We start from the raw sequence: 13,077 nt of genomic DNA, 5'->3' as shown, positions 1-13,077 counted from the left end.
ATTCCTAGATACATGGAACCCTTTCTTGGAGCTTGTTAACTCTCTCAACTTGTCCCCGGACTCGGAAGAGGACTGAGTGCACTCCACCATTGTTCTGCTCTACTGCAGCTGCTCTCCCCTTAACCCCCCCCCCTCCCCACACTTATTTATTTAATTACTTACTTATTTACTGTTATTAGTGACCCCCCTTTTTTTTCTTCTTTTTTTTTGTCCCGCCATCCCGGGAATTAACCTTGTAAACCTATGCTGCACTCCCTCAATAGCAAGAATGCCCTTCCTCAAATTAGGGTTCCAAAACTGCACACGCTACTCCATATGTGGTCTCACTAGGGCTCTGTACAACTGCAGAAGGACCTCTTTGCTCCTATATTCGATTCCGCTTGTTATAAAGGCCAACATGCCATTCACAGTCTTCACTGCCTGCTGTACCTGCATGCTTACTTTCATAGACTGATGTACAAGGACCCCCCAGATCCCTTTGTACTTCCCCCTTTCCCAACATGACGCCATTTACATAGTAATCTGCCTTCCAGTTTTTGCTACCAAAGTGGATAACCTCACATTTATCCGCTTAAACTTCATCTGCCATGCATCTGCCCACTCCCCCTACCCGTCCAAGTCACCCTGCATTCTCATAGCATCCTCCTCACATAGAAACATAGAAACATAGAAAATAGGTGCAGGAGTAGGCCATTCGGCCCTTCGAGCCTGCAGCACCATTCAATATGATCATGGCTGATCATCCAACTCAGTTTCCTGTACCTGCCTTCTCTCCATACCCCCTGATCCCCTTAGCCACAAGGGCCACATCTAACTCCCTCTTAAATATAGCCAATGAACTGGCCTCAACTACCTTCTGTGACAGAGAATTCCAGAGATTCACCACTCTCTGTGTGGAAAATGTTTTCCTCATCTCGGTCCTAAAATATTTACCCCTTATCCTTAAACTGTGACCCCTCGTTCTGGACTTCCCCAACATCGGGAACAATCTTCCTGCATCTAGCCTGTCCAACCCCTTAAGAATGTTGTAAGTTTCCGTAAAATCCCCCCTCAATCTTCTAAATTCTAGCGAGTACAAGCCGAGTCTATCCAGTCTTTCTTCATATGAACGTCCTGACATCCCAGGAATCAGTCTGGTGAACCTTCTCTGTACTCCCTCTATGGCAAGAATGTCTTTCCTCAGATTAGGAGACCAAAACTGTACGCAATACTCCAGGTGTGGTCTCACCAAGACCCGGTACAACTGCAGTAGAACCTCCCTGCTCCTATACTCAAATCCTTTTGCTATGAATGCTAACATACCATTCGCTTTCTTCACTGCCTGCTGCACCTGCATGCCTACTTTTAATGACTGGTGTACCATGACACCCAGGTCTCGTTGCATCTCCCCTTTTCCTAATCGGCCACCATTCAGATAATAGTCTACTTTCCTGTTTTTGCCACCAAAGTGGATAACCTTACATTTACCCATATTATACTGAATCTACCATGCATTAGCCCACTCGCCCAGCCTATCGAAGTCACCTTGCAGCCTCCTAGCATCCTCCTCACAGCTAACACTGCCCCCCAGCTTCGTGTCATCCGCAAACTTGGAGATGTTGCATTCAATTCCCTCGTCCAAATTATTAATATATATAGTAAATAGCTGGGGTCCCAGCACTGAGCCTTGCGGTACCCCATATCGTATTATTAATCCTTATTCATTGAGATCCATAACATTGTTCTTTGCTTTCGGAATCACACAGATGCTATTGTGAAATTGCTGATGATGGACAATATACGATAGACAATAGACAATAGGTGCAGGAGTAGGCCATTTGGCCCTTCGAGCCAGCACCGCCATTAAATGTGATCACGGCTGATCATCCCCAATCAGTACCCCGTTCCTGCCTTCTCCCCATATCCCCTGACTTCCTATTTTAAGAGCCCTATCTAGCTCTCTCTTGAAAGCATCCAGAGAACCTGCCTCCACCTCTGAGGCAGATAATTCCACAGACTCACCACTCTTTGTGAGAAAAAGTGTCTCTTTGTCTCCGTTCTAAATGGCTTACTCCTTATTCTTAAACTGTGGCCCCTTGTTCTGGACTCCCCCAACATCGGGAACATGTTTCCTGCCTCTAATGTGCCTAAGCCCTTAACAATCTTATATGTTTCAATGAGATACCCTCTCATCCTTCTGAACTCCAGAGTGTACTTCAATGATCTTCATCGAAGTAACGTGTGCTTGTTCACGGCGCATTTCCCATGTAACCCACATAACACGGAGGTTGTGAGCATCTTGCACTTGTAATACGATCATTCTCTTTGCATCACAGTGAACCTGGTGACAATTGTGGTCCTGTCTCGAGGAAAGTGTGGTCTCTCCAGCTGTGTGACCCGCTACCTGGTAGCCATGGCAGCGGCGGATCTACTGGTCATTATCTTTGACCTGATATTGAGACAGATTCTGATTGCTCATTACACAGTTTTTGTGATATACATCCCCCTGTGTAATATCCACGCCGTCCTGCTTTACGCAGTGACCGACTGTTCTGTGTGGTTCACCGTCTCCTTCACCTTCGACCGATTTGTTGCCATCTGTAGCCAAAAGCTGAAGCATAGATATTGTACCGAGAAAACAGCGACTGTGGTTCTGGGCACGATGAGTGCACTGATCAGTGTAAAGAATGTTTACTGGTATTTTATGTACACATCTTGGTATATATTGGACAATTCTCCTTGGTTTTGTTTCATGGATGCACGAGTTATGATTTCACTAACCTGAACAATGATTGAGTTTCTTCATTATATTATCACCCCTTGTGTCCCGTTTGTATTGATACTACTGCTCAATGCTTTAACAGTCAAACATATTTTGGTGGCCAGCAGAGCCCGCAGGAGACTCCGCGATCAGAAAAGTGCGAAAGGCCCCATCGATCCCGAAATGGATAATCGAAGGAAATCAGTGATATTGTTGTTATTCATCTCCGGAAACTTCATTCTGCTATGGGCGATATTTACATTATATTTAATATTGGTACGCATGTGTTATTTGGTATATTGCACTTTTTACCTCCCTACCTATGTATCGGAATTAGGATTCATGCTTCAGCTACTTAGTTGTTGCACAAACACTTGCATCTATGCTGTGACACAAATGAAGTTTAGACAACAGTTGTTGACTGTATTAACATATCCCTTTGCTCGCCTGATAAGATTGATTAAACAATGAAAAATGATAACAATCCGAAGCATTTAAAGCATCATAATCAAATATTAGAATCAGATTTGTTGAGATACATTACGCAAAACAGGCGCGACACATGTGATGACGCATCAACCATCTACTAACACTAATCTGACATTGATTATATTGATTATATTATCCATGCATTGTATCAGCCCCAGAGCCTTCCCCCGCAATTCGAAATACAGCTGCCCCGTCCCCACCCGAGTGCCCCCCCCCCCCCCCCCCCCCCCCCCCCCACGGGTGGCCAGAGAGATCGGGAATCAGACGCGAGCTGTACCCTCAGGCCCACAGCCAGCGCAGAGAAGCAGCGCTAAACCCAGCTCAATTCTGCCTGACCCGCCAGGTTAACATAAACCCTGCCTGGGCTTGCGGTAAATATGGCCAGCGCGGAGAAGCAGCGCTGGTATCCCGTCAGTCCAGATAGGGCTGTAGTTAACCCGGTGAGACAGGCAGAGTTGAGCTGCATTTAGCGCTGGATTGTGCCTCCGAAGCCTCACGCATGTTTGTGTGATTGTGCGCATGCGCGCGCGGCCGCCCCAAAAATGTGTGTCCCCCCTGTCCCCTCCATGTTTTGATAGCGAGTTCCGCGCCTGCTCACGACAGCTCTCTAGTTGTTGGTAGGATGGTTCAGTTGCCTGAAAACAGCTGTGAAGAAACTGTCCTGGATGTAAATGTAGATGGATTGGTTATTAAGTTTGCAGATGACACCAAAATTGGTGGAGATGCAGACATGAGGACGGCTATCAGAAATATCATGATGTACAGATCAGTCACACGTAGTTTAGTAAAGTTTAGTTTAGTTTAGCTTAGTTTATTGTCATGTTTACCAAGGTATGGCAAAAAGCTTTTTTGTTGCCTGCTAACCAGTCAGCAGAAAGATTATACATGGTTACAATGTAGAAATACAAGGTAAAATTAATAATTTTTAGTGCAAGATAGAGTCCAGTAAAGTCTGATTAAAGATAGTCTGAGGGTCCCCAATGAGGTAGATGGTAAGTCAGGACCGCTCTCTTAGTGATAGGATGGTTCAGTTGCCTGATTACAGCTGGAATGAAACTGCCCCTGAATCTGGAGGTGTGCTTGTTCATTCTAGTACCTCTTGTCTGATGGGAGAGGGGTGAAGAGGGAGTGTCCATGGTGAGACTGGTCCTTGATTATGCCGGTGGCCTTGGCGAGGCAGTAAAGATAGTGAAATTGTAGATGGTTTCATCCAAGCAAGTGTGAGGTGTTGCACTTAGGCAAAATGTGAGGGGACAGTATATAGTTAATGACTAGATTGTTAACGGCAAGAATAGATAGAGGGATTTTGGTCCCAGCTCCATCGCTCCTTGAACGTGGCACAGAATAGACAGAGTGGTAAAGAAGGTGTATGGCGTGCATCCCTTCATCGGTCAAGGCATTGAGCAGAAAAGTCATCTTGCAGTTTTATAAAAAATTGATGTGGCCGCATTTGGAGCACTGTGCACCCTTCTGCTCACCCCATCACACAAAGGATGTGGAGGCTTTTAAGAGGGTGCAGAAGAGCTTTACAATTCTCCCTGGATTACAGGATATTAGCTGTCAGAAGTTGGATAAACTTGGATTGTTTTCTCTGCAGCATCAGAAGTTGAGAGGAGACCTGATAGAAGTATATATAATAATGAGAGGCTTAGAAAGGGTAGATAGTTGTAACCTTTGGTGGGACATGTCAAAGATTGAAGGGCGTAGCTTTAAGGTCAGAGGGGTAAAGTATATAGATGTGGGAGTGGGGGCACATTATTTACATTATGTTGGTGGGCAGATATGATAGTGGCATTTAAAAGGCTTTTAGATAGACAGACATTGATGCGTGAAGAGTGGTGAGATATGAATCAATTGCAGACTGAGGAGATTAGTTTAATTTGGCATTATTGTTCGGCATATACATTGGGAGATGAAAGTTCTATGTTGTTCTTTTCTAATTGTATGTGGAAAGAGTGCAGAGATGATTTACAAGGATGTTGCCAAGACTCAAGGGCTCCAGCGAGCAGAGAACAATGTTACCAAATCTCTCTTCAGAACACAAACTCCTCATGCCAGCAATGGTTGGGTTAACATATGATGAGCGTTTGACATCACTGGGCCTGTACTCACTGGCATTTAGAAGGAAGAGGGGGCACCTCATTGAAAATGACCGAATAGTGAAAGGCCTGGCTAGGGTCAATGTGGAGAGGGTGTTTCCACTAGTGGGACAATCTAGGACCAGAGACCATAGCCTCAGTACATACCTTTAGAAAGGAGATGAGGAAGAATGTCTTTAGTCAGAGGGTGGTGAATCTGTGGAAAACAGCTGTGGAGGCCGTCTTTGTGTATTTTAAAGGCATAGATTGGCATATTATTGCCACAGTGGGTCACAGTTTAAGGATAAGGGGGAAATCTTTTAGGACCGAGATGAAAAATCATTTTTTACACAGAGAGTGGTGAATCTGTGGAATTCTCTGCCACAGAAGGTAGTTGAGGCCAGTTTATTGGCTCTATTTAAGAGGGAGTTAGATGTGGCCCTTGTGGCTAAAGGGTCAGGGGGTATGGAGAGAAGGCAGGTACAGGATACTGAGTTGGATAATCAGCCATGATCATATTGAATGGCGGTGCAGGCTCGAAGGGCCGAATGGCCTACTCCTGCACCTAGTTTCTATATGTTTCTATTATTGATTAGTATGGGTGCCAGGGGTTATTGGAAGAAGGCCGGAGAATGGAGTTAGGAGGGAGAGATAGATCAGCATGATTGTATGGTGGAGTAGACTTGTTGGGTTAAATGGCCTAATTCTGCACCTATCACTTATGAACCTATGAACTATGCCAGCAATGATCCAGTGAAACTAATCTACATTTCTGGCAAGACCAGAGTCCGTTGAGTCTAGAGAATAAACATACACTCGTATTTCAGTATCTCCACTAATTTATAGAGTTCTTACCTATTGGCAGCACTAATGTTTTGCTTTCAGTCATCGTATTTGTGGTGTCGTCTCACCAAGCTGTGCACAGATGCAGCAAGACTTCCTGATGCACTTTCACCAATCATCAGTGAAGGGCAACATATCGTGCGTCTTCCCAACTGTGTGTTGAGCCAAGGAGTCACTGTGGGACTGGAGATGTGATCAGTGACCAGTTCTGTTTCTGAGTAAGAATCGACCAGGTTGTGATGCATCACCCTCTTTATTTCACAGTGAGAATACATTCCCAGCAGTTTAGAAAACAAAGCACACACAAAGAATCTAAAGACAAGGGTTATTAATGCTGCAAAAGCACATGAGAATGGACTGGTGTTAACAGGAGCAATGGCCCACTAGTAGCTCCTCCAGTCAATAAATTGCTTTTCCAACAGCACCCAGGGATTACACTCTCCACATTGCAGAGGGCAGGACACTGTTGCCCAGAGGAGGCCCCCGCCCGTGTACAACTGTGCAGTATGGAGACTTGGAGCAGATATCTCCAAGGATAAGAGGGAAGACTTTTAGGACCGAGATGAGAAAATAATTTTTTACACAGAGAGTGGTGAATCTCTGGAATTCTCTGCCACAGAAGGTAGTTGAGGCCAGTTCATTGGCTATATTTAAGAGGGCGTTAGATGTGGCCCTTGTGGCTAAAGGGATCAGGGAGTATGGAGAGAAGGCAGGGATGGGATACTGAGTTGGATGATCAGCCATGATCATATCGAATGGCGGTGCAGGCTCGAAGGGCCGAATGGCCTACTCCTGCACCTATTTTCTATGTTTCTATCTCTGCCTTGATGGCTCTGTCCCCAAACACCCAGATGTCCAACCAGAGAAATCCTCACATTGGAGTGAATGTAGCTGGTTCATTGTGACTGAAGTGTGAGCCCCCTTCACTGCAGCCCTGTGGGTGGGAGGTGGGAACTGGCAACTGCATTAGAGGGCAGTATTTATACACATGGTACAGGGGATGGTTCAAAGCTCCAACAGTGGCAAACGTACAGGGTTCATCCAATGTGTGTAACATAGAAACTTAGAAAATATGTGCAGGAGTAAACCATTCAGCTCTTTGAGCCAGCATGCAATATGTTCATGGCTGATCATCCAAAATCAGAAACCCGTTCCTGCTTTTACCCCATATCTCTTGATTCTGTTAAATCACCCAGAGCAGGTTTTGCTCCATTAAGATGCCACAGAAATACATGTTGTTGTTGACGTATGTGGGAGACCCTTGTGAAAGTGAAGAATAGAGTTTAGCACATCTCACTGTATGTAATCTGTAAATGTAGCAGAACCTCTGAGGGAGAGATTATGTTTCACTTTTTTGAAAATATTATTTCCACAAGTCCCCGTGTGTTGTACCATGCGATATAGACATAATGGCTGCGAAAGGAACGGTGGTCTTTCTCCAAGTCCATTTAAAATTCATTGGCGAGTCTCTCGTAGTCTTCAGTTTTCTGCTCAAATGTCCTGTCAACAATTAAGAACAATTGCTCCATTAAATGATGGAGCTGGTATCATCGCTCCCTCTGGGCTGGGAACACAGTCGGCGCCAGACACTGAGAAGCAGAGTCTGCTCCCCACTGGGAGACTCGGAATTCAGTCCTGATGCAGGGTTTAGACCAGAACACCAACAAATCATTTCCCTCCTCAGATACACTTCAACCCGCTGAGTTCCTCTGGCACATCTTGTGACGGTCTGAATTATCTTTCCCTCCCTCACTGCTTTCCTTCCTCCACCCTCATCACTCACCCCTCAGATTATTGACCACCATGGTTGCAACACACGGCTTTCCTCCTGTGTATGACTGCTGACCTCTGTTGGCAGTTACTTGGTGCAGGACTCAATTCAAAAATCCTTTGTACAAGTCATGGAATATCGAGCATGGAAACCTGCCCCTTGTCCCAACTTGTCCATGCCGACCTAAAGGCCCCATCGAAGCAAACCTTTCAAACAACTGAATGAGAGGGGGAGGGGGCCATGTTTCTGGGGATAGAATCTTGTGAAGCTGATGCTAATTCTGTAGAGACTAGAAGTGGGGAAGGAATGAAGTCAAGGCAGCAAGATGGTCTTTTGGTGGGGAAGGGCAAATGGAAATACCGGGGATGTGGAGGCATCTTTACTGTGGAAAAGGTGTGATGACGCTGCAGAAGGTGCAGAGGTGACTCACCAGGATGTTATCTGGGATGGAGTGATTCAGGTATGTTACCAGATCCCAGATTAGTTTATTGTCAACACAGGACTGTGTTACAGAGGAAGAGTATTTAGGGAACAGTAATCACAACTCCACAAGTAGAAACAAGGAACTGCAGATGCTGGCTTACAACTAAAGACATAAAGTGCTGGAGCAACACAGGGGGTCAGGCAGCACCTCAGGAGAACATGGACAGGTGACGTTTCAAGTAGGAACCCTTCTTCAGACTCCAGACATGCTACCTGACCCGCTGAGTTACCCCAGCACCTTGTGTCCATAAGTTTCAAGATGTGTAGGAAGAAATTGCAGATGCTAGTTTACACTGAAGATTGACACAAACTGCGGCAGTAACTCAGTGGGACAGGCAGCATCACTGAAAAGAAGGAATGGGTGATGTTTTGATCGAGAAGGGTCTGAGGAAGGGTCTTGACTTGAAAAATCAACCATTCCTTCTGTCCAGAGATGCTGCCGTCCCACTGAGTTAAGCCATACATACTCTCGTCCGTTGAAGAATATAAAGCACTCAGGAAAGTACACAAATAGGCAATTAGAAAGGCTTAAGATAAAAACATAGAAACATAGAAAATAGGTGCAGGGGTAGGCCATTCGGCCCTTCGAGCCTGCACCACCATTCAATATGATCATGGCTGATCATCCAACTCAGTATCCTGTGCCTGCCTTCTCTCCATACCCCCTGATCCCTTTAGCCACAAGGGCCACATCTAACTCCCTCTTAAATATAGCCAATGAACTGGACTCAAGTACATTCTGTGGCAGAGAATTCCAGAGATTCACCACTCTCTGTGTAAAAATTGTTTTTCTCATCTCAGTCCTAAAAGATTTCCCCTTTATCCTTAAACTGTGACCATTTGTTCTGGACTTCCCCAACATCGGGAACATCTTCCTGCATCTAGCCTGTCCAACCCCTTAAGAATTTTGTAAGTTTTTATAAGATCCCCCTTCAATCTTCTAAATTCTAGCGAGTACAAGCCGAGTCTATCCAGTCTTTCTTCATATGAACGTCCTGACATCCCAGGAATCAGTCTGGTGAACCTTCTCTGTACTCCCTCTATGGCAAGAATGTCCTTCCTAAGATTTGGAGAACAAAACTGTACGCAATACTCCAGGTGTGGTCTCACCAAGACCCTGTACAACTGCAGTAGAACCTCCCTTCTCCTATACTCAAATCCTTTTGCTATGAATGCTAACATACCATTCGCTTTCTTCACTGCCTGCTGCACCTGCATGCCTACTTTCAATGACATGTACCATGACACCCAGGTCTCGTTGCATCTCCCCTTTTCCTAATCGACCACCATTCAGATAATAGTCTACTTTCCTGTTTTTGCCACCAAAGTGGATAACCTTACATTTACCCATATTATACTGAATCTACCATGCATTAGCCCACTCGCCCAGCCTATCGAAGTCACCTTGCAGCCTCCTAGCATCCTCCTCACAGCTAACACTGCCCCCCAGCTTCGTGTCATCCGCAAACTTGGAGATGTTGCATTCAATTCCCTCGTCCAAATTATTAATATATATAGTAAATAGCTGGGGTCCCAGCACTGAGCCTTGCGGTACCCCATATCGTATTATTAATCCTTATTCATTGAGATCCATAACATTGTTCTTTGCTTTCGGAATCACACAGATGCTATTGTGAAATTGCTGATGATGGACAATATACGATAGACAATAGACAATAGGTGCAGGAGTAGGCCATTTGGCCCTTCGAGCCAGCACCGCCATTAAATGTGATCACGGCTGATCATCCCCAATCAGTACCCCGTTCCTGCCTTCTCCCCATATCCCCTGACTTCCTATTTTAAGAGCCCTATCTAGCTCTCTCTTGAAAGCATCCAGAGAACCTGCCTCCACCTCTGAGGCAGATAATTCCACAGACTCACCACTCTTTGTGAGAAAAAGTGTCTCTTTGTCTCCGTTCTAAATGGCTTACTCCTTATTCTTAAACTGTGGCCCCTTGTTCTGGACTCCCCCAACATCGGGAACATGTTTCCTGCCTCTAATGTGCCTAAGCCCTTAACAATCTTATATGTTTCAATGAGATACCCTCTCATCCTTCTGAACTCCAGAGTGTACTTCAATGATCTTCATCGAAGTAACGTGTGCTTGTTCACGGCGCATTTCCCATGTAACCCACATAACACGGAGGTTGTGAGCATCTTGCACTTGTAATACGATCATTCTCTTTGCATCACAGTGAACCTGGTGACAATTGTGGTCCTGTCTCGAGGAAAGTGTGGTCTCTCCAGCTGTGTGACCCGCTACCTGGTAGCCATGGCAGCGGCGGATCTACTGGTCATTATCTTTGACCTGATATTGAGACAGATTCTGATTGCTCATTACACAGTTTTTGTGATATACATCCCCCTGTGTAATATCCACGCCGTCCTGCTTTACGCAGTGACCGACTGTTCTGTGTGGTTCACCGTCTCCTTCACCTTCGACCGATTTGTTGCCATCTGTAGCCAAAAGCTGAAGCATAGATATTGTACCGAGAAAACAGCGACTGTGGTTCTGGGCACGATGAGTGCACTGATCAGTGTAAAGAATGTTTACTGGTATTTTATGTACACATCTTGGTATATATTGGACAATTCTCCTTGGTTTTGTTTCATGGATGCACGAGTTATGATTTCACTAACCTGAACAATGATTGAGTTTCTTCATTATATTATCACCCCTTGTGTCCCGTTTGTATTGATACTACTGCTCAATGCTTTAACAGTCAAACATATTTTGGTGGCCAGCAGAGCCCGCAGGAGACTCCGCGATCAGAAAAGTGCGAAAGGCCCCATCGATCCCGAAATGGATAATCGAAGGAAATCAGTGATATTGTTGTTATTCATCTCCGGAAACTTCATTCTGCTATGGGCGATATTTACATTATATTTAATATTGGTACGCATGTGTTATTTGGTATATTGCACTTTTTACCTCCCTACCTATGTATCGGAATTAGGATTCATGCTTCAGCTACTTAGTTGTTGCACAAACACTTGCATCTATGCTGTGACACAAATGAAGTTTAGACAACAGTTGTTGACTGTATTAACATATCCCTTTGCTCGCCTGATAAGATTGATTAAACAATGAAAAATGATAACAATCCGAAGCATTTAAAGCATCATAATCAAATATTAGAATCAGATTTGTTGAGATACATTACGCAAAACAGGCGCGACACATGTGATGACGCATCAACCATCTACTAACACTAATCTGACATTGATTATATTGATTATATTATCCATGCATTGTATCAGCCCCAGAGCCTTCCCCCGCAATTCGAAATACAGCTGCCCCGTCCCCACCCGAGTGCCCCCCCCCCCCCCCCCCCCCCCACGGGTGGCCAGAGAGGTCGGGAATCAGACGCGAGCTGTACCCTCAGGCCCACAGCCAGCGCAGAGAAGCAGCGCTAAACCCAGCTCAATTCTGCCTGACCCGCCAGGTTAACATAAACCCTGCCTGGGCTTGCTGTAAATATGGCCAGCGCGGAGAAGCAGCGCTGGTATCCCGTCAGTCCAGATAGGGCTGTAGTTAACCCGGTGAGACAGGCAGAGTTGAGCTGCATTTAGCGCTGGATTGTGCCTCCGAAGCCTCACGCATGCTTGTGTGATTGTGCGCATGCGCGCGCGGCCGCCCCAAAAAATGTGTGTCCCTCCTGTCCCCTCCATGTTTTGATAGCGAGTTCCGCGCCTGCTCACGACAGCTCTCTAGTTGTTGGTAGGATGGTTCAGTTGCCTGAAAACAGCTGTGAAGAAACTGTCCTGGATGTAAATGTAGATGGATTGGTTATTAAGTTTGCAGATGACACCAAAATTGGTGGAGATGCAGACATGAGGACGGCTGTCAGAAATATCATGATGTACAGATCAGTCACACGTAGTTTAGTAAAGTTTAGTTTAGTTTAGCTTAGTTTATTGTCATGTTTACCAAGGTATGGCAAAAAGCTTTTTTGTTGCCTGCTAACCAGTCAGCAGAAAGATTATACATGGTTACAATGTAGAAATACAAGGTAAAATTAATAATTTTTAGTGCAAGATAGAGTCCAGTAAAGTCTGATTAAAGATAGTCTGAGGGTCCCCAATGAGGTAGATGGTAAGTCAGGACCGCTCTCTTAGTGATAGGATGGTTCAGTTGCCTGATAACAGCTGGAATGAAACTGCCCCTGAATCTGGAGGTGTGCTTGTTCATTCTAGTACCTCTTGTCTGATGGGAGAGGGGTGAAGAGGGAGTGTCCATGGTGAGACTGGTCCTTGATTATGCCGGTGGCCTTGGCGAGGCAGTAAAGATAGTGAAATTGTAGATGGTTTCATCCAAGCAAGTGTGAGGTGTTGCACTTAGGCAAAATGTGAGGGGACAGTATATAGTTAATGACTAGATTGTTAACGGCAAGAATAGATAGAGGGATTTTGGTCCCAGCTCCATCGCTCCTTGAACGTGGCACAGAATAGACAGAGTGGTAAAGAAGGTGTATGGCGTGCATCCCTTCATCGGTCAAGGCATTGAGCAGAAAAGTCATCTTGCAGTTTTATAAAAAATTGATGTGGCCGCATTTGGAGCACTGTGCACCCTTCTGCTCACCCCATCACACAAAGGATGTGGAGGCTTTTAAGAGGGTGCAGAAGAGCTTTAAAATTCTCCCTGGATTACAGGATATTAGCTGTCAGAAGTT

At 45.3% G+C, this 13,077-nt stretch overlaps 1 long non-coding RNA gene across 1 annotated transcript; it reads right to left on the bottom strand.

The window, feature by feature from the left end:
- Positions 1–7,602: 7,602 nt before the first annotated feature.
- On the bottom strand, positions 7,603–11,050 carry LOC116972922. Its single transcript, XR_004411950.1, has 4 exons — positions 11,041–11,050; positions 10,278–10,280; positions 8,611–8,613; positions 7,603–7,650 (listed from the first exon to the last, which is right to left on the bottom strand). It is a non-coding gene; the product is annotated as an uncharacterized LOC116972922 (long non-coding RNA).
- Between the last annotated feature and the right edge of the window lie 2,027 nt (positions 11,051–13,077).

Source organism: Amblyraja radiata, chromosome 5, assembly GCF_010909765.2.
Source record: "Amblyraja radiata isolate CabotCenter1 chromosome 5, sAmbRad1.1.pri, whole genome shotgun sequence".
Lineage (NCBI taxonomy): Eukaryota > Metazoa > Chordata > Chondrichthyes > Rajiformes > Rajidae > Amblyraja > Amblyraja radiata.
The sequence above is the reverse complement of the archived record's forward strand: the minus strand, read 5'-3'. Positions and strand labels throughout refer to the sequence as shown.